Here is a 27,555-nt window from a genome sequence, read left to right on the forward strand (position 1 = left end):
AAAGGGCTAAGCCATGGGGTGGGAGTGGGGAGTCGAGGGGGATGGGGTGAGAGAACTCTTTGGGAAAAGGACAAGTTAAAGTCCCCAAAGATGGCAAACAGGAGACAGGATCTCTGCCGAGAGCTTACTACAGCCAAATTAGAAAGACTGGGTAGGAAAAAGGATCAATAAAGATAATCAAACAGGAGATTGTAAATGGATTAATATTGAAAGAAGAAGGGAGACGTGATTAAAAGAAAAGATACTCAGGATAGACTGAGGTTTGCCACTTGAACTTTTTTCTTCTTATAGACCAGGCAAGCCAAAGATTGAAGATTGACCCTGCTCTTCTGATCTTAAGTGGAAAAATAAAATGTGTTCTGTTGGGTGTGTGCATTTCAGTGCTGTTCTTCTCCTTTCAGTTTATTTAGTTCTTTCAGTTCCTGGTGAATATACCATTTATTTATATTTGTATCTTGTGGTCTTTGAAAGACACCATTCCACCACTTCTATCTCTGTTATCCTCCATGTTCCAGGATGCCAGCTCTTCCTTGTTGTCTGTTAGGTATCAGAAATGTAGAAAGCAACAAACTCTAGTATCAGCTTCTATCAGCATCACTCTAACTCATCCCCCAAGTCTGTGTACTGTTGAACCGCTGTCACACTTTCTTCCCAGAATCACGCTTTCATAATGGTCCGATGGTCAGACCTCCTTTTTCCTTCTTATTTCTTCTCATTTCTCTTCTCTCTTTGGACTAGAACACTAGGGAAAGAAAAGATGCAGTTACTCCCTCAAAGTATGGTTTCCATGTGCTGAGGACTTGATAGAATGAACTATTTTTATGAATGGAAGTACATATGCAATTAGGGCGAGAAAATTAATTTAAGCACTTTACGATGTGGATGACATTTTTATTCTATTGTTAGAGAAGTACTAGAAAAATTAAAAGTTTTAGAAAATATGTATCTCTTCGAAGATAGCCAAGAAAACAGATGTTTAAGATAAAAACATATTGGGTGTTATTTGTGAGTGTGCTGTGTTTTGTAAGTGTGGTTTAGAGAAAGACAGCCATCATTTTAAGCAGGTCCTCGGGATGCTCTGGGCTTTAGGCAACAACTTTCTCCTTTCTGACTCTGCCCTAATTGTTTCATTCAGGATTGCTGGGAACGCCTAGCTCCAGGGAATTTGTGGTGTTTCTCACTTCCAAGCATGAAAGACTTTCCTAGGAAAAGGCAGTGTGTGCGTGTGTGTGGGTGTGTGTGTGTGTTTGTGATCAGTGTCCTGCAGAATTAGTGCCCTCCTGTTTTATAAATGTGTTTTATTTCTGGACTACATAGCACTGATATTCTGCTTATCTAGCACCAACTAGTGTTATGAGTGTTAACACCACCAAACCGAGAACAGAAAATTACTGAAGACTCTAATTATAATGGGATAATTCTCTGTTATCGTAAGTTAATTTATAATGTTTTTAAAAACAAATAATATGCTTCTTCAAAAGGGTAAAAATTACTTCCGTGCATTTACAAGTAGACAATTGGCATGAAAGATAACTGAATTTCATTACAAGTTCACCATATATTTTTCCATTTTAGGAGCAAATTCATAAATTCACATTTGGAATTTGCAATAAGGAAAAATAGGCTAATTTACCTTTCTTTACAAAAATAATTTCATGTATTCTATCTTAGGGAATGCTTGACAGGCTTCAGAGAATAAACTTTTCAAACAATCCCAAAGAAAGGGAACCATTAGATTGTTAGCATTTATTGACTCCCTGGCCTGGTGTTCTGGGTACTGGGGATTCAGAGTTCAATAAAACAGGGTCCTTGAGCATCTCCCATTGTAGTCTGGGAGCCGATTGTCCTGATCAGAATTCAAACTGATCTTTTTTAAGCAAACCCCCTAAGGACATGAAGGAGGCATGAGCTCCACTGGCAAACCCTCTTAGCTTATTTAGAATTATGGTTGAGACTTAAAGATAACTGTTCTCTCATGTATGCTCTGCTCTCCAATTAGTGCCGACAGCGAGCGTGTGCTCTGTTAGGCCGTCACTGCATTTAGCACTTTTCTGAATTAGGTCATGGCTTTGCTGGGGCAGCAGAGGGAGTCACTCTCAGAAGAAACATTAAAATTACAGGCTGCAGCCACTTCAGGAAGATAATGGGGACAATAGTGAGGGTGGTGATTGAGCCAGGCTCTTGCCTTGCACTTTTAGCCTATATCTTTTTTAGTTTGACTTTTATATTTGCAGCAGTTAAAAATAAACCTGTTCACATTTCCCCACAAACAAGAAACCCTGTTAGCTCATTTGGATAGCCTATTGCATTAGTAGTAAAGTTCTCAGCAAACAATTATTGTGCACTTACTATGTCCCAGACTGTGTGCTCTTTGTTAGGGACACAGAGTTGAAGGAGAGAGTTTCAGCCCTCAGGGAAGACAGACTTGTCAGCCTGTAATTATAATTCACTTTCTGAATCTAGCAGTGGGCACAGGTATGGGACTTTCTAGATTGAAGCCTCCAGAGATGGTAAACATAGGTCAGGCTAGGGTTCCAGTGTGAGTGGTGGTGGGGAGTTTCCAGGTTTCTACACAGAGCAACTGAAGAGTGGTAGTTTGGTTGGAAGTGGGATGTTCTTAAAGCCAAGTTTGCATTGTGACTGTCTTCTATTAAATACTACTTAGATTTAATATATGCTGGTCTGTCTTTGGGGAGGCACAAGCTTAAGACTCTTAGTGATGTGTGCCCATTCAGCCAGTTAGTTTATTGGCTACCACTGTCTCGTAATCCTGCCTCCACCATCTCCTAGCTGTATGGCCATGAGTGAGTTAATTAGTGTCTGTGTGCCTCAGTTTCCTCAGATGTAAAATGAAAGTAATATACACTGTTGTCACGTTAGGATTGAATGAATTAATGCATGTAAAGTATTTAGAGCAGTATTCTTTGGCTTCCAACTCTGTAAATCACTGGCAAAGAAATCTAGAAGTTAAAGAAATTAAAGGTCAATAGTTTTGAACTCAGAGTGGAGATTGCTGCTGACACTGCTTTCCCCAGGGCAGCAAATGGAGCTGTCTGAGGAGACGTTCCACGGTGGCCCACTGCAAACTCCTGGGCTGTGCGTGGTTCTTTGAACAGCCTGTGGGAAGCTCTCTCCCTTCACAGCCTCATTTCTTCCTTTCTGCTCTCTCTGGGAAAGTTAACCTAATACTCGCTCTCAAACTGCCGTGTTAGGTCATTGCCAGTTAAGTCCTGGCTATAAGCTCTACTCTTGACTTTCTATCTTTATAATGAATATTGAAAGATAACTTTTCATAAATCCATAAACACTTTTATGAAAAAAAAAAAAAGGTCAAGCCCCAGGATTTCAGATAAGGGTTTGGGGAAAATCAGCATTTTATGCAAATTCAATAGTTTTCTTAAAAAAAAAATAGACACAGTGTATAGTTTAAAGAACATTGCAAATATGTTAAAACAACCCAAAGAAACATATGGAAAAATAGGTTGACTTGAAGGCAAAGCAAATTCACCAGGACTTTCATATATTCAAACCACACTTGCAATAGAAAGTTTTAGTATCACAATTTAGAACAACGTGGACAATCTAGATAATGTATATTTTGAAAGGTTCACATTTAATTACTTCTACTTGTTTAATGGTTATTGGTATTTTTTTCATATTTGATGCAACTGTTGTTTTCTGGCTAACTTGTAAGATAAAACTAGAGATTTGTGGGGCTTTTTATGTTGTTAAACTTAAGACAGATCTTTCTCCTACAGTAGTTTCATTCTGCTTTTAATTTTTGATTGCCTGGTCTGCACTTACAGAGCCCCAAATTTCTTACTCTCTTTCTTTTTTAATGTAACTTCTTGTAGCTACATATGGGCCCTTCTTTGACTTCATATTTTATTTGTTTTCTTTATTGCTTTTGTATTTGTGGAGGATGGCTCTATGAATCTGAGACCTGGGTATTGTCCCAGTATCACTTACTTCAAGGATGTTTGAACTAGAACAGAAACTCAGTGCTATTTTTTATGCAACTTTTTTGAAGTAGAGTAAGTTTGCCTTGAGCGCTATTAAAATACTAGCCTCTTCTTTTTCTAGTTCTTAAAAAGAAATCCAATAATTGAATAATTTATAGTTTCTCATTTTAAGTATTTGTCGTCTCCAAATTTATGGAGATTTTAATAACAAAACATTTGATAGTAACAATTTTATGAGCTAACAAGATCAGAAATAGTAAACATTTTTATCTTCTCTACCCGATTAGACTTCTCAGAAGAATTTCTACCTTTTCATGAAAACCCAAAACATATATTAAGTTGCAAATACTTGGACTCTTTATGAACAAAATGTTATAAAATATTGTGTTATAATTTCAGAATTTAAAAAAGTTTGGGGTTGAAGTTGTAGTATAGTTTCTCAATTTCGGTATTTCTGCCCCTCAAAAAGTTGCTCCCTTAGGATTATATAATGACGTTTTGAAATATACAGAAGGATGTTTCTAGATTTCATAGGTGCTTAAAACATATCTAGCCTTCCACTCAGAGTTCATTGTGTTAGAGTTACTGTGATATTCATTAAATTGAAGTTATAATTTAGAAAGTGAGCTATAGCTTTGAAAGTGCCCTATATGCAGATATTTGTCCTTATGTCAGTAATCCTTTATTAGCAGTGAGCTGTGGCAGATGTGAAGTCTAACATCCGAAAACCCCCGTGTTTGGGGAATACCGTGTTTTCCTTAAATAACCGACCATAGCTCATTGCCGGTGGGTGGTGGAACGTTGGGGACAGGAGCCAGGTGGGCCCTGATGATAGTGATGTGCCTGCTATGGTTCTGACTTTGACTGTGAGGGCCCAAAGCAATCATGGTAACAAATGATGTGGATTAATCAGATTTAACTCCAGAGTGATCAGTCATCTTTATTTTAAAATGTCGTGAGGATAGGGGTTTTGCCTCTGTTAGTCATTGTCATTTGGGTCCTGTGGCTAGTTTCATTTCTCAGCAATTATGAGAGCCATAAAAATGCCTCAGGTAGATGAACATGTGTTATCTGCTCTTCTAACTAAGGACGTGAAACAACAGAAACTCTCTCAGCACATTTAACAGGTTTATTGATGAGCGCTGCCATTTCTCAGTTTTAGTCAATGTCTTAATTGATTCTTTAATCACGGACTGCTTGAACTCAACTATAATTTATTGTTTTCTCTTTTTTTCCTATTCAGAAGGAAAACCTTATATATGAACATTCTTTTCCAATAAAAACAGATTAGTGCTTGCATATTAAAAAATATTTGCAGCCCCGTTGTAAGAATAAATATGTTCCTGAGTGGAAATGCTGGCGTTTTTCAAAGTTCAAGAAAATCAGCGTATACAATAATATAAAAGAGCAGCTAGAAGTAAAGTATACCGTTTGTATAGAAAAGTAATCACTTTAAATTAATTCATAATGTACTTTCTCTTAGACAACAGAAGTTTACTGCAGAATGGTAGGGGGTGTGGTATAATAATATCCACTTATAATTATAGGCATAGTGAATTATATTGATAACGTAAGATAAAAACTAAAGGGAGCAATTTTAGACTATTCTATTCCCTATGAATTTGCAACTTTGCTACTTGTATTAAGATTGAATATTTTAAATCATTCTAATATCTTTTTGGAATTTCAAGAACCTAAAAAAATCCTTTCAAAACTAGGTCAAAGAGGACTCTTTAGCAAATGGTATTCTCAAAATTTACAGGAAATAAAAATGATAGTGACAAAAGCCCTGTTGCTGTTTTATGATACGTGATTTTCAGAGACCTGTGTTATCTCTAATGTAGACCAAATAAATAACCAAATTACTACCACAACAAAACTTCATGATTGGGTGGACATACTAAGTAATGGTAATTTCACTTTGAGCATGATGTCTGTGTGAAATATGTTGACATTTGAATTTAGCTGTTGATAAAGTGAAAATGATATATTTTATCTTCCATTGACTAGTTTGCCAAATATACACATTGTAGCCACCCAGTGGAAGTGCGCAAGTTTAGCAAGAAGCAATCTTGAAGTCATTCTGAATAAAACAGTAATTACGTTGCCTGTCATTTTCTTTAGCGACTTACCTTCTTTCTTCTGGATCGTCCTAAGAAGATGAAAGAGTGTAAGGTTTAAAATGTGTTACGGATCAATTTCAAGGGTTGAAAGAGGCTAAGACATTTCCCTCCCAGCCTACTACAGCCCTCGCCAGCCAAGCACGCAGCTTGGTGGAAAACAGAAGCCCATTTCAGTAACTGCTCTCAGAAGCTGAGGAAAAACAGGCATGTTCAAATGATTTGTTAGTTGTGCTATCCAGAATAGAGACCTAAGATCAGTATCTCATCATAATATTATGCAACAGGCCCTTTGACTTCAAGCTTTTGCCTAAATAGAGTCTTGATCTGCACCTATTTCAATTAAAATAGCAAAAGAATTTAGAAAGTATTTAAAAGGTGTGTATGGGAGAGAAGTTAGATTTGGATTTTACTTGGAACTATTTGGGCAAGACCTGTTTGTGTGAGAAATCTAGACTTAAATCAGTGACACACTGATACATTGTATCTGATAGTATATTCCACTAGTGGAATATATAATTAATCCTTCAGTGGTCTTTATAAAGTGCTTTGCTATCTCCTGAGCTACTCTGTTAAACAATGTTGTTAATAACAATACCAACGTTGTGTTTTAAATCTCACCTGTACATCAGAAATGGATATCATTCTGAGAATTATATTGGAGTTCTCAGGGACAATTGTCCCAGAAAAAAATCTGCTTAAGTGGAGTTTTATCTTTCGTATAATTATAGTACATTAAAAAAATGTTGCCAATGTCTTTCTCTTATGTATTGATCAAAATGTATATTTATTTTTGTTTATATTTGCATCATATATATATATATGGAATTAAAAGGACCACAGTGAAGAAAGTTAGAGTTTAATTACTATAACATGATGAAAAATATAGAAAGATGGCTAGGAAAAGTTTCAAAAATAGCTATGTTTTCCCATTAGGGATGGGGGTAACCAGTTTATTGGATTTATTAGAAACGACGTTCACATGAAAGATACACACGTCATTTTTTATTGAATTAAATAACTATGGAATTATTTCCTAGGAGGGTATTTCCAGGCAGACTCTTAATGAAATGAAGAGTTACAAGTAGTAGACAAATTTAGTTCAGTGATTCTCTGTGAGTATACACACGCTTGCACAAATTGTGTGTGCATGTATAACTTTTTTTGTTTTAGGAGAGTTCATTTTCAAATAGCCCTGGCGATATCCTTAAAAAACAAACAGAAGCTATCAAACAAATAAAAACAAAACTTTTTTACTTGTGAAAAAATTCATAAATGTAGTCATGGAATAGGGAATCAGATTCAATCACTGGTTTCTAACTAAAAAATTATGTCCTTTCCTGCAAAAAGTGCGTTGCTCTCGGCCAGTAGCTGAGTCATTTACATAGTGCACAGTAGAGATGCCCCATCCTCATTTGTGCAGTGGCTTATCTGATAGAAACAAGTTTTCTCCTGTTCTCCAAGTGACAGAGACTAGGGGATCTCCACTTTCACTAGCTTATTGCAAACACGTGGAGGAAGACTTCCGTATTTTCCTACACAGTGGACTACAATTTGTTGACTAAAGGAGAACGTCAGCTTTCCTGCATGCACTGGTAAAAATCCTTCATTCACTCTCGGGGCTTTTTCTCCAGGAGAGACAGCATCTCCCCGGTAAGCATCCTGCCTGAGGTGACCTCTCATGTGGGCTGATTGAAGGAGAGGTCAGTTGTCTTGCTCTTCCCTGAATTCCGGGATGATATTTCAACTTCTTAATCAAATAGAGTTATGTTTCCAGGGTGCAGAATATATGATTGTCTTGGACTCGCTCAGATGCTGTGGAGGTGGCTTTATTTCCAGGTTTCTCCATTATATCCACTGAAAGCTTTATTTAAATGAAGAAAGGTAAAGTTAATTGAGGGGGAAGAAAGGTTGTTGCTAATGAAAGGATATACAGAATTTCATTCTGGATAGAAGGATGACGTACTTCGTTGCTTATATTCAATATTGTATTAAATACAAGTTAATATAGAAATATTTATATAATACCCCAATATATAAATATACATTAATTATTACCATACATTTCTACATCACTTGGCATTGCTGAACTAGGCTTTTAAAAGATGCAAATAAGTGCTCGTGTTCCGAAAATTGTTTTGTATGTTCTCTATCATACATATGATACATTCATGGACTGTACAGGGTTTTCATAGCAATTACGTAGTATTCTGCTAAAATAGCAAAGTAAATAATAGTGCCTCGCAAAGTTTTGTGATTACAAGTCTAAATGCTAATGAAGGATGTTGCCTGTTTAATGCAGAATTGCAAGGTTAAAAAGAGGGTCTTAAAGATAACAGTGGATTCCAGAGTCCTTGAGGTTGTTTTGCAGTCATGACAGTCACTAAATTAAGGAAAGGAATGTTCAAACAACACACTTGAGGAAAAGTGATTTTTATAGAAAGGAGCCATTTCTGCTAATAGCCAGTAACTGCACGTAACCCTGCTGACATTAAAAGCCCATTAGCTAAGCCCAGTTTAAATAGCAGCTGATGCAGTGTCAGCTAAATGTACACTGGAATGTTTCATATAATGCAGTAAGAGCAGTTCTATCATTTTTTCTAAAACTACATACATTAAGTAAAACAAATGTCATCTGATAGTAGTGGCAGGGCTGCTAATAAACAGGCAGAGATTTGTGATGAAACAAAAGTAACAGTCTATATAACAAGAAGATAATAAATGGTCGTGATGGGTTTAAAAGGGATCCTTTGAGAAAAATCATATGGAGAAGCTTAAGCTGACATCCAGAAAGCGCTGTTTCCATAGAAGCACATATTAACGTGCACTAGTTTGAGATATTCATTTAAAGTAAAGTAATTTTTTACTATTAGCCTCCATGTTCAGTTTTTCAGTGTATTTTGAAACAATAGGAAGCCCCTCTTAGACTGTTCTGTGTGTAACTGGGGGAGTGCGGGGGGCAATCCAAGGCAACTAAGAAAAGAGAACAAGTGAAAACAGAGGCATAACTTCTTATGTGTTAATATTTTAAGGTGATTACTCTGATAATAGTTTTGAAAGCAATGTGATGTTGCTTGCAATGGCGTCAAAGGTTGAAGCGTCCATATAACGCGCCCTCCCCCCACCCCCACCCCCCCGCCGGCTTTTCTATCTTTTGAATATTTTCCAATTTCCATTTTAATCATCCGAAAAACAAAAGGTTTTACTGAAAATTATATTATATTATATTAGTTCATCTTAAAGAATTCTCTAAGTGTTCTGTTAACTGTGAGACCATGGTGGAGGTGAAGTGAGGGCTGCTCTGTGATCTCACGTGTGAGTCCAGCACAGGGCAGTCATTCATCAGGGCTGCCGTGCTCACACCACTGTAAAGTATTAGGAGAACCTCCGTGCCGACCACCCCCCGTTATCAGACCATTAGTGCAACCCTCTCCAAGCAGCAGTTGGGAGGGGAGCCCTGCTTAAGCTTATGACCCCAATCACTTGGGCATAAGCTTTGTGCATATTTTCACAATGGTCCCTTGAATTCTCATCACGCTTTCTAGTATTCAGAATTATTTATCATTCTAACCTGGAATTTATTTATAAGTCTAACCGGAGATATATCTTTATTTATTTATTTCAATATTAATTTTTCTTTACATGATTAAAAAAACTCACATAACTCTGCATTGCTTGAAAGGGAAAAAAAGAAAGAAAAAAGAAGAAAATTACTATTTCATCATAATGGGGTGACAGAGATGTCCCTTTTATGTTCACAGATTTTCATACAAGCATTTCTTAATAAAATCAAGAAGGACTCTTTGGTGTTGTTAACTGGTCTAATTCAGTTCAGACCACTGAAAAGGCTTGTTTTGAATGAATGGGAAGCTTACATTGACAGAATTTATGCAATTAAATTCCTAACCAAAATCCCATTTACAAACATATTGCATGAGGGACTTGATGAATAATCTCGTCTTTCGTATGTAACTCAAACATTAATAACAGATGGAAATATGCCTCAGTTCAACCAGTGGGCTTTGATTTTTAATTCTAAACCCACTTTATGTTTTCCATATTAAAACATCTGTTAAAAATGACTATTTTCCGTATGTTTTTCCTTTTCTATTGCATAAAACTTAATTCTATTGCAAGATGAAAAAAGAATGTCATTGTATTTGGCCACACAATAAATTTGTGCACATCTATGAACTAGTATTATGAAATTGAATTATGTTGAAACTAAGATGATGCTAGACTGATTGAAGTACAACAATTATTACATTAGAATTGGAAAAAAATTACCCTGCAATGTTAATATACTGTTACTTTCTTGGATAGTTTTACAAGTGTATCTTTTCTTTTTTGTATGAAGAATTACGTTTTTAAAAAACTTGCGTGAACGTGATATATAGTATGGTTTGATTCTAAACTGAATTTATTTATGCTTGAAAAACTTTTTTTAAAATAATCTTTAATAATGTCCTTTCTTTAGTGTAATTGTCAGGACCGTGTTTAGTGAATGGTTTTAGATCTTTCTCTTTTTTTCTTTTTTGCAGTTTCCCATTTCCTTTTTACAAGTGTTAGGGAATTAAAAATATTACATGTATGCATATGTGTGGACCTGATAATTTCCTGACATAGGAAATTAATCAAAATTCATTGAAAAAAGTATTCATGTCCGCAACCAAGAGTATTCCTGTGACAGCTGTGCTAGGGAAATGCCAGCCGTTACATGAGTCTCTTGGTAAAGGTGAATACACTACTAAACCCTAAACTTGCAAATTGCATGTGAGGTTAAAATCTCTTAGTTTCACTCCACAATTGCCAGTAGAATATCATCATCATCATAATATTCACATCATAGGATTGTGAGGATTAACAGGATTATCAAAAGTGAAGACTTGCTGTTGTATTTTCATGATGTAAGTCTGTACTATACAGTGATTTCCATTTGGCACTCCTATGAATGTAATTAAATATATCACAAGAATGAGAGGTTTGCATTCATTTGGGGGTACCATCAGGTGGAAACATGTCATATGAATCAACAAAAGCGTATTGTCAAAAGGTAAAATTCTTAAAAGAAATTGGTAGCTTTTAAAATCACATTTTTTATACCCAGTTAAGTTATGAAATTTTAATTGTACATTAAAACTCTTGGAAAGTCAACATGTTTGTTTCAGTTTTAAGGACAAGCAAGTTTAGATGATTTCTTTTTTTTTCTGTGTTAGATTCTGAATCTAGAATATATTCCATTAAAACTAGTGTCTAATAAACTTCAATAGAAAAAAACAGTTTATACTTTTTTCAATATATTTTGGCTATACTTGAAAAGACAAGTATTAGTAAAAAGGCTGGAAAAAATTACCAAATCCTTTGCTTTTTGCTAACATTTAAGTTCTTTCCTGAGGAATAGAAACAACTAATCTTCTTCACTTGTATCAGAAATTTTAACACACCAAAGCATTTACTGATCCTACGATAGGACCATTGCGTAAGTAACAACTTTATTTTGAAAAAAGTCTGGACATAGAAAATGCCCTCAGCTCAGACAGTAGTCAGTATTATCTTTTTTAGTTCACTGTGACATTAAATAATCCCTTTTGTTCTTTTGTTTTATATTCTTTAAAATGCTTCATTTAAAAATTAAAATAAGACAAAACATAAAATCCTTTTTCCTCAAAATGTGTAAACTTGATAGGAAGAACTTAACCCAAAACATTTATAACCCTAAATAATGCAATTGTGGACCTTGAGCAAGCAGAATATAATAGATGCAGTAACTAAATATACAAACAAGGACAACTCATTCACCACACAAAAATGATACCCACACAGGAAACACCGTGTGTTTAATAGGCCCATTGAACACTGGTTCCTTTGTAATTTCCTTTGTCCAAAAAGCAAAGTTTAACACTCTTGGTTTTTAACTCTGTCCCTCCTTCCCTCCCCCATTCCCCGTAGTGCAGCACCGTAGGAAACAGCCTACTTTTTAAAGGGAAAATTAATAAGAACTCTGGAATCAAGAGTGTGGTTTAATCCCTACATAATTATAAAAACCTCTTATCTTTATAGGATCTTATTCCCTTTAAAGAACCCAACAGAAGCAACCTAGAAGTCTTCTAATGATTGATTAAACTGCTTATTTAGTTTTTCTTGCTGTATATGACATTTGGTTTGTAGTAGTTTTCTTTGAAGATTTGCAAGGGGAAAAAACCACAACCACTAAAAAGATGGATTGTATTTATAACCTCTTTTCCTAGGCTATACTTGTTTTTCTGGGTTAATAAAGATAAGCTTCTCAAAATTTTAATTTTCTGGACATTAAACTGTCTTAGGAAGTTTTGCTGTGTGATTACTGATGTGTTTTTATTTTTTTGATTGTTATGAACAGTATCACTTTTGTGTAAGAATGTATGTTTATTTGTAAATATTTTCTTGAGGGGGGAGGGGAGCAATTCAGAAAGCCAAGTTGTTAAAACAAACAAATAAAAAATTAAATTATTTCTGGGCCAGCACGGTGGCATAGTGGTTAAGTTCTAGCGCTCCACTTTGGCAGCCCAGGGTTCCCAGGTCCAGATCCGGGGTGCGGACCTAGCACCACTCATCAAGTCTCACTGTGGTGGCATCCCACCAAAATAGAGGAATATTGGCAAAGATGTTAGCTCAGCGACAATCTTCCTCAAGCAAAAAAAAGAGGGAGATTGGCAACAGATGTTAGCTGAAGGCCCGTCTTCCTCACACACACACACAAATTTAAATTATTTCATAGAGTCTCATATATTTACGTGTTTGCAAACATTTAAGCATATTCAACCCTTTAATGATGTTATTTTAGAAAATATGACATATGTTACCTAAATGTGTTTCACATAAGTTCATTTCTCTCAACTGGATCACTGAAGAAGGTTCTTCCTGCTTCCTGTCCTGCTCCACTCTCCTCTGTCCTCCACACAGAAGCCAGGCAAATCCTAATGAACGTCATCTGTAGAGCTCTTTTTCTTAAAACTCTTTGACGGCTTTCCATTACGTCTAGAATCGGATCTCAACTTCTTATGGTGGCTGACAGAGAGATTTGTTCTTACACCTCATGAGATGGCGGCTGATGCTCTTTCTTTTGCTATGAACAAGTGTTAGTCTCTCATGTTCCATCCCTTCCTGCTGGCTGACTTCTTTTCTCAGTTTAGATCTTCATTCCTTCATAAAGCTACTTTTCACACCCAAAAGTATCACTCTTTCACCTTCCCTGTGTCCCCAGCCAGCATGTCAGTGTGAAGAGGGCATGAACCATGTTCATTCTGGTATCTGAGTATGTGACATGGTGCTTGACACACACGGTTGGCATGTCATGTAGACATTTTGAATGATGTTAGATGAATGCGTGTTTTGTTCATGCATAAATAACACATCTTTGAGGGACTTTTGGTGGCTACTCCTGGTGTTAGAGTTAGAACTTTCTAGGTTCTCTTCATCACTCACTTTTGAGAGCTACTGGATAGAGTAAGCTGAATATGAAGTTGTAGGTGGAAAACAAGGAAGTCTCAGGAGTGAAAGTTTCACCATCTCTTAGGTTCTGCCTAAAACGTCAGGCTCCATACACTTACTTCAGAAACTAGCTTCAGATTGTCTACCCTGTAATTTGAGGCTGTTAAGTAATAAAGAACTTGGATTCTCTTGTAGTTGAAGGACATAAACCTCAAACAATTGATGAGTAAGCAATGTAAGGACCATTCAACTCTAATTGGTTTGGTCAAGTTGCCTAAACACAGAATTGGGACTTAAAGAGGTCTGCAAGTCAAACAGTACCCCACTGTCCCCCAGAGAACCTTCCCAGTGATTCAATTGTAGAATTCTATCATATAGAATATTGCTAAAATAAGTTGACTTTCTATTGGGTGAAGAAATTTTATTTTATATCAGGATTACTGTTGTATCAAAAATTGCCCCATACAGTATTTCTTCTTATTTCTCTCCACTACGAAGTAAACAAGTCTCTTATAGAGTATGTGTCTCAGTCTGTTTGGGCTTCTATAACAAAATACCATGGACTGGGTGACTTATAAACAACAGAAATTTATTTCTGACAGTTCTGGAGGCTGGGAGTCCAAGATTAAGGTGGTAGGTAAGGACCCACTTTCTAGTTCATAGACAGCCATCTTCCCTCTGTGTCCTCACCTGGTAGCAGGGGCAAGGGATCTCTGTGGGATCTCTTTTACAAGAACCCATTCAGGAAGGCTTCACCCTCATGACCTAAGTATTTCCCAAAGGCATCACCTCCTAATACCATCATCTTTGGGGATTAGGATTTCAACAGAAGAATTTGGGGGGGACACAAACATTTGGACTGTAGCAGTATGATACTATGAATATGAGCTGAATGGCTGGGGGGCCAGTTTGCGACTAGAGGTAGAGCGGCCCAGAGTCAAGAAAAATAAATCTGTTTTTGGGTGCACGTTCACCCCATTTGTTTCCCTATAATTGTCTGTTGTCTGTAAGTTCTTTAGGTAGGACCACAGCCTACTATCTTCAGGCAGGATATTTTATTTGCTAGGCTAGGAAATGGTACAGTGAAATGTATCATTATCAAGCGTTATTGAATCAGATATTCTCATAAGCACTGTTAAGATGACCAAAATATGTTATGGATTATGCTACACTGCCAGCAAAGAGGAAATTATAACAAGTAACTGCTTCTTTTTTGTTAAGACTTCAGTAAATGCAGACCCAACTTGCCCTGAATAATTACCGCAGAGAGCTATGCAGTGGTCTCTAACTGGTAGTTGTTTGTAATCAAGCAGCCTGAATCCTGCCTTGACACAAAGCAGAGGAAGTGGTTCAGAGACAGACCTGTAATTATCAGCAGCAGGTGCCCATAATGGAATGCCAGAGAGATGTTTAAAGACTCAAATATTACTTTAGGCAAGACTTCAAGACTGTCAATTTAGACCAAAAGACATCTAAACAAAAACTAGCTCTACAGCAGTATTAAAAGAAGATTTCTTTGGAAACAAAAGAAAATGTAATAAATTCCTTTTATGCAAATTAACCTCTTCTTCCATATGCCTAAATATTATCAAGATGCGAAGTCTGAAACAAGACTGGACTTCATTTTTGGAAAAGGGGTGATTTAATAACATTAGACATTTTTTTGGTTATTAAAAAATTTGTTTATGGTGTAAATAAAGATTTACTCTTTATTTTAATAAGTAGCACATGAATAAATTGAATGTAAAATTAGTTTCTTTTCTAAAATGAATTTTCATGGCTTCAAAGGCCATCAAATCATTGATTTCATAATCATGTGTGACCAAAAATTTTTATTTCAATTACATAAGTTACTCTTCTCCGTTGTAATTTTATGATGAAGAATAAAAACAAAAGAAACTCTGCATTTAAGGCAACCCAAAACTTTCACATACAATTTAAAATTTATTAGTATATTATATATTAATTTATTAGACATTTGCCAATTGTGGCACAAAATTTCTCCCTTCAGTGATAGCATTTTTCAATTTTCACCCTTTTCTAAAAGAAATAAAATACCATTATCCTTTCTAAGTGGTACTTAGAGAGAATAATGATCCATACAATAAAGTCTATACAATAAAAACTTGTAATCAGGTTATAAAAGAAATGTTAAATTTAAATTTATAATACTGGCTCCCCTTTAAGAAATGCACTTAACTAAGTTGTTTTGATAGTGCACTATTATTTTAATGTTCTTCTTTCATCTTAAACTGTACTCCAAAGGCTGTGGTTTATATTAACGTAGAGGAAATTCTATTATATAATAGGCATAGACAGACTAGAGAAACCCAACAAAATAGAATTGCCTGGGTAGTTTGTTACATTTCTAAATAAAGAATTTTCTTTTTCTTTTTCTTTCTTTTCCAAGTACACATACACTTTTGCTGGTTTTGTGTTGTGGGAGTGAATGAACCTCATGGAAGCTAACACATTCTAATGGACAGAGGAGTCATGATACATGTGTATGACCCCATTCATTCTCAGATTGCTTAGCACATATTTTTGGCAATATTTGTTTTCCTGCCTAATGCTAACATAAGTTTATGGCTATGAAAACAAGTGGAGAAGTCATTCATTCATTGCTCTTGCCAGAAATGCCTTCAGCTCCCACAGTAGTTGTGTGTCAAGATCTTGCCCTACTTAAAAGGAAGACATAAGATTTATTCTGGAAATTTACCAGGACAGGCCAGCCCTCAAAAATATGGAGGAAAAGAGCTCTGTAGCTAAATTAAAATAAACTTAAGTCACACTTGACGTATTGTGCTTAAGATAACTCCATCTAAAAATATATATGCAGGTTGTAGAGGGTCTCAGTCCTTGTTCAAAGTGGACACCAAATATGGAAGAGAGATTCAAGAATTACCTAAAAACAGATGAATAAAAGACAGTTGAAGGGCCAGCCCCATGGCCTACTGGTTAAGTTCAGTACGCTCTGCCTCAGCTGCCTGGGTTCGCAGGTTCGGATCCCGGTCATGGACCTACACCACTGTCAGCCTGCTGTGGCGGGCGACCCACATATAAAGTGGAGGAAGATTGGCACCGATGTTAGCTCAGGGCTAATCTTCCTCAGCAAACAAAAGAGGAGGATTGGTAGCAGATGTTAGCTCAGGGCTGATGTTCCTCATTAAAAAAAAAAGGTGAATAAAAAAGGAATAATATTTTCATGATTTGTCACTTATCTGCATATTTTGACTTACTTGGAGTTCTTTTTTTCCTCATGTAAATTAACCTAAGCCTGACTTAGGGCCCGTAGTTTATGTAAGTGTAAAAAAGCATCTGAGTAATTGCCTGCATTCTAATGAAATGTAAAATTTACATGGAGGAGAAAGAAGTGATTAGAACTGGTGGATGTTAAAGTTAGAATATATTTCTAACTATTTTAACCTGCAGTATATTTTCTCAAACCATGGTTCAGTTTAACTTTTTTTATGGCAAAAAAAAATCCAGGACAGCTGAGATAATTCGGGAAATATTAATTGCTATATCGCAGCAAGGTGAATGAGAGAATAGTAGAACATATGGTTCCTGTCTTTAGGAAACTTAAAATCTTGTTAGGAAGATAGAATATCACAGATAGAATATCTAAACTACAAGATGGCAAATTGATATAAAAATATTTTGAAAGAGATGAAAGGAGAGAGAAGTGTGATTTGGTGCTAGAACTTTCTGCTGGGATAAACTCTTAGCCAATTTCCAGAAAGGAATAAAGCAATGTATCTCATGCTCTCATGCTCTCACTTAACTGAGAGGCCAGTGAAAATGTTTTGTTATAGCTGTGCGGGATTCTGTTCTCTCTATACCTCTTCACATTTTCCTCCCCTTTCAATTTTGAAAGAAATTCTTCCCTCTGGCTTTCTCCAATTAACAGCTCTTGTCTTTGCCTTGAAGTGAAGAGTTACAGAGCCCTGGTCTCTGATTTCTTGCAAAGCTCTTTGCCTTTGCTCTCCCGGGGCTACATTACATTTCTGCAGTGCGAAATGAGTCTCCAATCCAAATGTAGCTGTTTTATTACATACTCTGTAGCTAAGCTGCTTTAGGCCAGACGTTACCGCATCTCTCAGCAACAGAGTTTGAGTTTGTCAAGTTGTACAGGTTTGTCGTCTCCTTTTAAATGCAGTTTTACATATTTTAAAACTTGTTTGGATTTTGAGTAATGGTCTCCTTGGTGCTCTGATGTTTACAAAATGATGTCAGTGCTTGAAGGTAGAGGATTGCCATGGTAGATATTTCCCGTTCTCTTCAGAGGATATATGGAGGGGAGGAGGACCCATTGCCTGAATCTCCGTGGGTGGGAAAAATGGATAAACACAGGCAACCTGCAGAGCTGCTTCCAAGTCAATTGTAGAAGCTTCCATAATTAGCCAAAATTCTTCACGTAACTTTAAATTGAAAGTGCCAGAGAGATTTATGTGAAAATTCTGAAACTCAGAATTTAAATTCAAAAGGTAAGAGTGTCTTGCTTACCGTCTTTCACAAATGTTTGAAAATATAGATAAATAATTGATAGATATTAATTTTGAATTTGGTAGTGTAATAGGTTTGAGAGCTGTAATGTCCTTACTTAGTTCTCTTTTAGTAAAGTCTTTTAAACTTTTTCTTACTGTCTTTGGTCATTTGGAGAAACTAAGAATATTGCTAGGGTAAACAGTATAGGGGATGCCAATGAATATTTCTGAAGTTCTGGTATTTTCCGGTTTTAGAAATGTGAAACAAAAATGTGGGAAGAATGTAGGAGAAGAGTGTAAAGTGATTTTGCAGTAGAGTGTTACAGCCAGGCATGTGGTGGATCTTAGTGAAAATTTCGAGGTAATTGTATTAAAAAACACACATACAGAAACTTTAGTATTTTAGATTAATAGAAAAATCACCCCCATGCTCCCAAGTAAAGTCTTCATAATTCTTAACAAACACTAGTCTTATCTGACCTGCTAATTATGTCTATGAAAATAGACAATTCGTTTTTCCTAAAATATATGAAAATAATAATCATAAAAGCAATTAGGAATGCTTTACTGTGTTAAATGTTATACACAAAAATATATATTGATACTGTTATCTCTATAGAATTCCAACTTGAAGACCATGAAGAATGATACAGTGGCTGAGAGCTACCCTAATATTTCAAAAATCCTAAGGTTGCACAGCTTACCAAATAGGAATCAGAAGTCTTTCTTTAATTTGACATTATTAACTTAGTTTGGTGAACACTACTCAGAAGCCCTAATTTGCAGTCATGTATCTTTGTGAGTAAAAGTGAATTAATCTGTTATTTCTCGTTGAATACAGTTTATTAAGTAGTTGGTATAATGCAATGTCAAAGGCAGGAAAATAGAGGAAAAGTCCGAAGTAGTGTGAAATTTGAAAAACACTGGTTTTTTTATATTAATACATGTGTTTTTATCATTAGTTATTAAAAAGTTGGAATTGAAGCTGGCCGTATTCCTTGAATTGAGTTCAGTCAACTCTTGTCACTTGATTTTATTTATCTGAACTTATTTGTAGAGTTTTTATATTGATTTTTTAATATCGTCACTTGACTTGAAACTTTATCCTAAAAAGCCGTGATTCTGTGCCTAAATTAAACACACGTCTTGGTTCGTATTATTGGTTTCTTCAGTGCTACGTTTTCTTTTAAAAAGACTAAAATTGAACTCTCAACTTCCTTTATTCACGAAGGAATTAATGCAAATAATTATTCTTTTGCATTTTTGTTGTTAGTTCATAATGTTGGTAATATAACTATGTTAGGATCATTTTCCCATCCACGTGAGTAGTTTCAGAGATCCCAAGACAGAGCAAAATTGACTTATTGTGAAAATATTATTTCAACTTTGGAAAATGAGAGGCCCATTTAGGGCCCATATTCAACTTTTTTATTTTAACTTGAATTAACTCATTATACAGTGTTTGGAATATTGTTCTTTTCTGGTGACTGTTTAAATAGTTTTGGCTTTAATTTTGATTTTAAGACACAAATTTAAAACTTCATAGATATTGCAAGTAACGCATTTGTTTTATTTCTAGTCTAGTTATTTTAACCTGTTTCTAATTATTGTTCATTAAAAAATTTTTTTCGTTACTTACCTAACCTAAATTTAAGTATGTCTTGACTAAAATTTGTGTACAAGTGTATTTACTTATATTTGGTTTGGTAAACTCTTTTTTTGAGCATTTTCTCAATTGGGTACAATCTTATCATTGAACATACACGTCTGTCTATCTGCAGTGTGTTGAATAAAAGACCTGATGCGTTATAGTGACCCAGAGGTAGGGAGATAATTATTGCGTAAATTAGGTCATTTTTGTGAGTGAATGGGGAAGCTATTAAGAATTATTTCTGGATAACAAGCATAAACTGGGATTGTCCTGGGTAAATGGGGTGCATAATCACCCTCCCAGGAGACTGCAAGATCCCGCAGTACCTTCTAAATCACTCAGGGGAAAAAGTGAGTTTATATTCATAGTGGTTTTAGAATTAAATATACTTCATTCCGTGTTTTTGGAAAGTTATTTCCCTTTCGTGAAGTTGAAGAGGATAATTGATAAACCAGAACAGCTACTTTCTTGCCCGTGTCTACTAACCAAGAGAGCGTTACCTGTGCACGCACACTCTTCTGTGAAGCCATTTGAATGTTTTATTAAAGGTATTTTGGGAGGTAAAACAGTTTGCTTGCAGTAACAGATTATTTTTTTTAAGTAGTAGAAATCAAGAGTTGTTTTTAAAAACGTAGAATATATTTTACCAAGATTGGTTTTGCCTCCTTTTCTCCCCTTCTTGCTCGTTGTCATTCTACTACTGGGAATTGGCACCAAATAGCCATCTGCTTTCAGAGGCTCTGTCAACACATTCATTTTGGGAAGCTCCGTAGCTACTCAACGACAGAGCACAAAACAGAGAAAGCCTGCACTCTAACCTGCTATAAGTTGGTTTACTTGTCTTGGTTGATTTCTACTTCAGAGCATGTTGAAATTCAACTGAAAGGGTCAAAATGGATTTTGGGACTGAAAAGAAGTAATATTTCCAAATAAGTATCTTGGACGTAGGCAAGGTATATTTGCTATGTGTATATATCTCTTTGTTTTTAGAAACAGTCTTAGCTCATTGATATGAGAATTGCATAAGGCTATTTTTTAAAAAGTACTTACCTTGCATGAGAATTTCAGTGATACATTTTGAGTTCCATGTGTTCCACATCCTTTTATCTCGTGGAATTTACAAAAGTTGTTTTATTAAAAATTTCTAGAATGAAAAACACAAAAAGAATAAATAGTGGTTAAATAGCCATAGTCTTCAAGTTTCAAAATGTAGTTCTGCAATTGTAAGAGGATAAGGTTGGAATTTTGCTCTAGAAGACTTATAAAACAGATCTAATTTACTTTAGTACTTGAGAATTCATTGGTATTTTAGGAAGAAGAATAAACTTGGGGAAACAATTAGTTATATTTACTCAGTTAGAACTAATGCAGAAGGCCAGCAACACAGGGGAGGGCATTCTCGAAATTGCTACTATTATGTATGTTATACTTCCTTTTGGCATTTGAGCTTCCAAATGTATTCCATCAACTCTGTGTGCAGTGTTTCTTTTTTTGACAGGGGCATGTAGAGGGAGGGCTTTTTCTAATTCAGCCAGGCTTCATGACCCACTAATTTGGCATCATTTTTTAAAAAGAACACATGAGAAGCTAAAACCCAGATGGGGAAGTGACTTGCCTTGTGTTCGGAAACTTGACCTACCCAGAACATGTATTTTACAGATGAGGAAACAGACCCCTATGGAGCCCGGAGTTCACACAGGTGTTAATGTAGACCTGGGACTACAACTCATGTCCCCTGGCTCCCAGTTCCAGCTGCTTTCTACCATGGAGCACTACATCTTCAGCTGCGCCCATGCACGTTTGTATTTCATGCCTCTGAGTCTTGTTCTTCCTGGGCAAATCCAGTGATCACAAGCTCCAGTGCCTACTGGGACCAATGAGGTTATGTGAGGAACTGGGCTCAGTGGAGGGTGACAGATTCTGCTGGGGACCGTGGCAAACCAGAGAGTACAGTCCTGCCTGACGAAAAAGGCTTCAGGTCCTCCTTGCAGGAGAATGGGCCTGATACGGGGACAGCTTCTAGTTTTTCAAGAAAAGCCGGAAATCTCAATTTTTATTTGAAATTTCTCAGGCAGCACAGGCCAAAGAAAACTTGCATGCAGGTGGGCATTTGCCAGCTGCCTGCCAGATTGCAACGTCCAGTGAAGTGCGTGTTTCCCCTCTCCCTAACCGCAGCAATTAAGAATAGGCCCAGTTGCTTAAAACACCCAAGGTGCCATTTATGCATTCTCTCTTTCAATCCTCTCAACAACCCAGGGAAGTACTGAAGATGAGGAAACTGAGGCTCTGCCAGTTTAAAGTAATTTCTAAAGTCCAACAGCCAAATACAGGGCTGGGATTGAAGCCTTGACCTGTCTGATCTGCAGCTTTTAACGTTACCCTCACACCCTTGAGCCTCCCTGATGATTCAGCCATCACTGGTTGAATTAAAGCTACTGGTGAATCTGTAGTTTTCCAAAGTCCATTCAATTCAGCTTTCCAAACATGTATCGCATTACCACTATGGAAAAAGCATTGTGTGCCCTGAAGCTGAAGGGTAACGTTGCATAAAGCATGATATTTGGCCTGGTGAACCAGCCAGGCATAAACTAATAATTATTTTAAGCATGGACCGTGATAATTTCTAGAATTTAAGTCACATCTCTGGTGTAATAAATTTCTAACTGCTTATTTAGTTGGCTCCTATCTGGGTTGATATATATTTCTTCTCATTTTTCTTCTGGAAAAAAAATCAATAAATTATTTGTATACCTCTAATAGAGGTGAAATTAAGGCTTTTGAAAACCTTTTTAGGGGAATGATATTTTTGACATTTATTCCTAAAGATAACATTGCTTCAATTTGATTTATTGTGTATTTGGAATTGGAACTCTAATTGACTGTTTACATTTGATTTTTTTTTGCACATCATTTTAACTGCAATTATGAAAATTCTTTTGTTAATTATCTTATTCTTTCAACTTTGAATACAGTAGCATCATTGTCAGTTTAGTGAAACTAGTATAATCATTGTTTTGAAAATTTCTAATATTTTTATTACCTTTTCTCTCTCTCTTCGGTACAGTCATGCATTCTTTCACAAGGTTTACCCATAATCAATTGCTCAGCCACATTTCATTCCGACTACAACCATAACTTTTCGTCTGTTCTAATGTCTGTTTCTGCTACATGCAGAGATGATCAGTTATGTCAAAAGAGAGGTGATGGGAGATCTCTAAGGAGCGGCTGCAGTGGATGCTGTTGGTTCCCTGTTCTGATCTCCTTTACTGGCCCAGTGCACGCATCCCCCAGCTGCTGTGATGTTGGCGGCTCAAGGCTCACAGCTGTCCCTTTCCCCAAAGAATTGCCTTTGGCTGAACCAGGGGCTGCCTTGCCTGGTAGGTTTCCTCCAGGTGGGAACAAAACTGTGGGCAGCTCATGCTTCAGAGCTCCCTCTCCAGAAAGCTGAACCCTGACTCTAGTTGAGGCCAGAATTTTGCTTAGCTCCTCCTCTGTCCTCTCCTGTTCCCTCCCTCCCTTTCTCCTGAGAGTGTCCTTCAGTGGGCTGCATGAACTGAAGTTTCTCTGTTGGGCTGTTCTTTGAGCGAACCCAAGCAAAGATAGACCCCAGATCCAGCTAGTGTGGTTGAAATACGCTGTAATTTACTAGATGTGCCTACAAGTCAGGGACCCTTTAATTTCTTATTCTTTGCATGGGTCCCTTGTGTTGCTCAAAACTAGAAACTATAGAAGACTTTGGAATCTTTGAATAGAAGAATTATGAAAACGTAAGACTTGGAATACAGGCTGTTGTCCCCAGCAGAGTCTAATATAGATACAAATTCACTCTGAGGAGAGAAAGAAAGAAACAGTTAAGATTAAAATCCCGTAGTGATTTTAAGAATTCTGCTGGGGGTTGCAATAGCCCTTTATGTTGAAGGTTAATGGTGGTAACAGAATCCACTGTGATTTGGGAGGTTGACTATCAACTCTGAATTTTAAAAGACTAGCTGCGGGGCTGGCCCCATGGCCGAGTGGTTGGGTTCCAGTGCTCCATTTCGGCAGCCCAGGGTTTCACCAGTTTGGATCCTAGGCTCGGATCTAGCTCTGCTCATCAGGCCACACTGAGGTGGGTCCCACATAGGACAACCATAAGGACCTGCAACTAGAATCTACAACTACATACAGGGGTTCTTTGGGGAGAAGAAGAAGAAGAAAACAAGAGAGATTGGCAGCAGTTGTTAGCTCAGGTGCCAATCTTTAAAAAGAAAAAAAAAGACTAGTTGAAAATGCAGGACATTTTCTTTTCTCCATGGGCTTGGAAAAGAACAAAAATTAAGCGTTTTTTGATAGGTGTTTTTTATGTTAATAACTTCTTCATAAAGATTACGTTGTTAAAATTTTAATGACGCCTCTTTCTCTGCCTCCTCCTCTCTTTTTTCCCTCCTTTCCACCCTGTCTCTCTCCCCTCCCCCCTCCCTCCCCTCTCTCACACACACAAGTGGGTGCTTTCTCTCTCTCATACCTTCTTTCAGAATGGCTTTCATCCAGCCTTGCCTATTTTTATTGAAAAAATATTAGCATTGCACTTTAGAAATGATTATTTCAAGCCCTTGGCCATTTGTAGGGTACCAATATATGAACAAATATATGAAATATATTTTTTGTTTCCAATTCTTTTATTGAAAGGGTATTTTCCAAATATGGTTTTACATATAATTTAATATCTGGAAATCAAATATATAAACTATGCCTTTACAGAATGCTTAAATAATATCTTTTTTCACATGGAGCTGTTCAGCCAGGGACATATTTGTAGATGATCTAGGAAAATTGAATATGATGTAGATATAATATTAAATTAATCCAGAAATAAATTACTGGAAAAAATTTCCTCATTTTTTTCTTAGAAAAAAATGCACATTTCTGACATTTATTTTCAGTTTGATATTCATTAAGTTGAATTACTCAGTTTGTAACTGCCGCTTTTCTCATTCACCATGCCAAGGCCAAATTGAATGATAAAATTAAACAGAAAATTATGTTTACTTTTCCATGATTTACTCATTTTGTTTTCCCTTGCATTCTGTGATGTATAAAAATGGGTAGGAACTTTTAAAAATATACGATTATTTCTTTCTAGAGTCCACAATTTATCAAGTATTTTGGAAAATTTATGAAGGTCTAAGTACCTTTGTCACATTTTTCCCATGATGTTTCTGCTGGGGTCCAAGACAGAGAGGAGAATCTTTGCCTTTTAAGACTACATAGTAGCAAAAGTACCAAAATTATCAAAAAGGAGCATATACTTTAAGTTTTTTCTGAAAAATCGTTTTTTTTTAAAGATTTATTTTTTTCCTTTTTCTCCCCAAAGCCCCCCAGTACATAGTTGTATATTCTTCGTTGTGGGTCCTTCTAGTTGTGGCATGTGGGACGCTGCCTCAGCGTGGTTTGATGAGCAGTGCCATGTCCGCACCCAGGATTCAAACCAAAGAAACACTGGGCCACCTGCAGCTGAGGGCGCGAACTTAACCACTCAGCCACAGGGCCAGCCGCCAAAAAATCATTTTTTAAGTACAACTTCCTTGATGACTCAAGAAATCTCAGTTTCATGTTGTTCCATTTTCAGTCATTTGTCCAGAGAGATAATATCTTTTTATTTTTATTTTTAACTCTTTTGGTAAGGCAGATTGGCTCTAAGCTAACATCTGTTGCCGATCTTCCTCTTTTTGCTTGAGGAAGATTGTTGCTGAACTAACATCTGTGCCAATCTTCCTCTATTTTATGTGGGATGCCGCCACAGCATAGCTTGACAAGCAGTGCTAGGTCCTCATCCAGGATCCAAACCGGTGAACCCCGGGCTGCCAAAGCAGAGTACATGAACTTAACCACCATGCCACTGGGCCAGCCCCATGAATATCTCTTTAGATCAAAGTATTTATATCAGATTTCAGGTGTGAAATTCTATCAGGTTTTCACTATTCTGGATTTTGGAGTTTGTAATAGTAACTAATATAACCTGAACAAATACAATGTCAGTCAATCATTCATAAAAAATGAAAAATTGGGGCTGACCTGGTGGCGTAATGGTTAAGTTTGCATGCTTGTAGTTTGCAGGTTTGGATCCCTAGTATGAACCTAGCACCACTCCTCAAGCCGTGGTGTGGTGGCATCCCACATAAAACAGGAGAAGATTGGCACAGATATTAGCTCACTGACAATCTTCCTCAAGCAAAAAGAAGAAGATTGGCAACAGGTGTTAGCTCAGGGCCAATCTTCCTCACACACACACAAAAAGAAAAAGATAAGTCTTGAATTTTATTCTTAACTCAGGTTTAAATCTTACTTGCGATAATTCCCATCTTTTTGTCTTGAATTAATTCAAGTATCTTAGAACAATGACACAACAAAACATCAATACACCTATAAATATATTTCATATTCTGTATGTGGAGGTGGTGTGATCTGTAAAGAACTCTTAGAGATCTCTTTCTAAATGGTATCTGGAGACCTGAGAAACTGTGTGACTTTGGGAAAGTCAATTTACCTTTTGAGGCCTCCATTTCTTCATCCATCTGAACACTGTGGGGAGTCGGCAGAGATGCCTGTATGCTTCAGCTTCTCTGAAAGGCTCAGCGTCCGTCTTGGCCTTGCTGGTAGAACAGTTGGAGTTTGTGTGATTGCCGGGGGAGCGGGGACTGGGCTGTCTGGGTTAACGGCTCCTCTGGGAGTGGAGCTTCTTCATTGTGAAGTCAGCATGTTCCAAATCCTCTTTATAAATCATTTCTATTAAAGATGCAGACATTCACTGCTACGCAAGACAAAATACCTTCAACTAGGTTTGCAATTTAGGTTTGAAGGTAAGTAGGGCAGACAGTGGAAGAAATGGGAAATTCATAAAAAGTCTCCTCTTTCTGTTCCCTTATGCATTCTGGACAATTAAAACCCTTAATGAGTGCTCCCATGATTCATTCCGTCACTTGTGTTGACACAGGAGGGTGTTTGCTGTGAGGCAGTCAGGCACGCAGGTGGGTTGTACCTACTCCAGTCACTTCCGGTCACCTTGTTGCCTCACTCAGCACTTGGAAGAGGAAAGGCTTAAAAAAAGGAAAGAAAACAGGGCGTGTGTGTGTGTGGTGTGTCTCCATGTTTGCTTTTCTGTTGAAGTTTTCTGAGTTAGTAAGTGAAGCAATGTTTGGGTGATTGGGTGTAAATAATGCTGATGGTAGTGATGATGAAATAATCCTACGTCTATTTTATGGTTTATAAAAGGGGAAATCATTTATTCACCCTGGAATGATGGGGTGGCGTGGTGGCCCACAGGGAGATCTCTGGTTTCTCCCTCCAAATGGATTCTTACTTCTCTGGGGGACTCAAGCCCGTGCTGGCCTTGCACTAAGGCTGTGCACCCAGTTCCACTTCTGGCTGTGGGTTCAGGTGTCAGCACTCTCCTAGAATTGTTTTTTCTTAACCAGCTGCTTGCAGCTTAGCAGTGTACCCAAGCACCATCATAAAATGCTCTTTAACTCCCTTTGTCTGTGTCCTGAAGCAACATTTCCCAAATGTTGATTTAACCTTGAAGCAATGTTTCCCAAAGTGTGATCCATAGAAAATAAGAACTGTTTCTCTAGTCAAATTCTCTCTCTCCCAGTTTCAAAGTGAATTTTAAATAAAACACTTTTGGAAATAATACTGTAAACCAATTTCTCAAATTCTCTAGTACTAAGACACCCAAGTCAATATATTTTGTATGTGTTGCAGATATATTTTTAAATATTAATTTTTATTTTTCACTAGAGCCTCATCTATGCCTCTTTTTTAAAAATTGCAGAAGTTTATTTATAAGGACATATCTTAGGAAAGCTTCTGCTTCAAAGGGATGGTCA

General features: G+C 36.8%; 1 protein-coding gene and 1 long non-coding RNA gene across 5 annotated transcripts in view; one reads left to right on the forward strand and one right to left on the reverse strand.

Moving 5' to 3' along the window:
• Window positions 1–27,555, forward strand: part of UNC5C (unc-5 netrin receptor C) — a 357,910-nt gene that overhangs the window by 3,015 nt on the left and 327,340 nt on the right. The gene's annotated exons all lie outside the window — the stretch shown is intronic.
• Window positions 185–26,602, reverse strand: LOC111772848 (uncharacterized). The gene is made up of 3 exons (XR_002806935.2): window positions 26,217–26,602; window positions 20,741–20,834; window positions 185–742 (listed from the first exon to the last, which is right to left on the reverse strand). It is a non-coding gene; the product is annotated as an uncharacterized lncRNA (long non-coding RNA).

This window comes from Equus caballus, chromosome 3 (genome assembly GCF_041296265.1).
Source record: "Equus caballus isolate H_3958 breed thoroughbred chromosome 3, TB-T2T, whole genome shotgun sequence".
Lineage (NCBI taxonomy): Eukaryota > Metazoa > Chordata > Mammalia > Perissodactyla > Equidae > Equus > Equus caballus.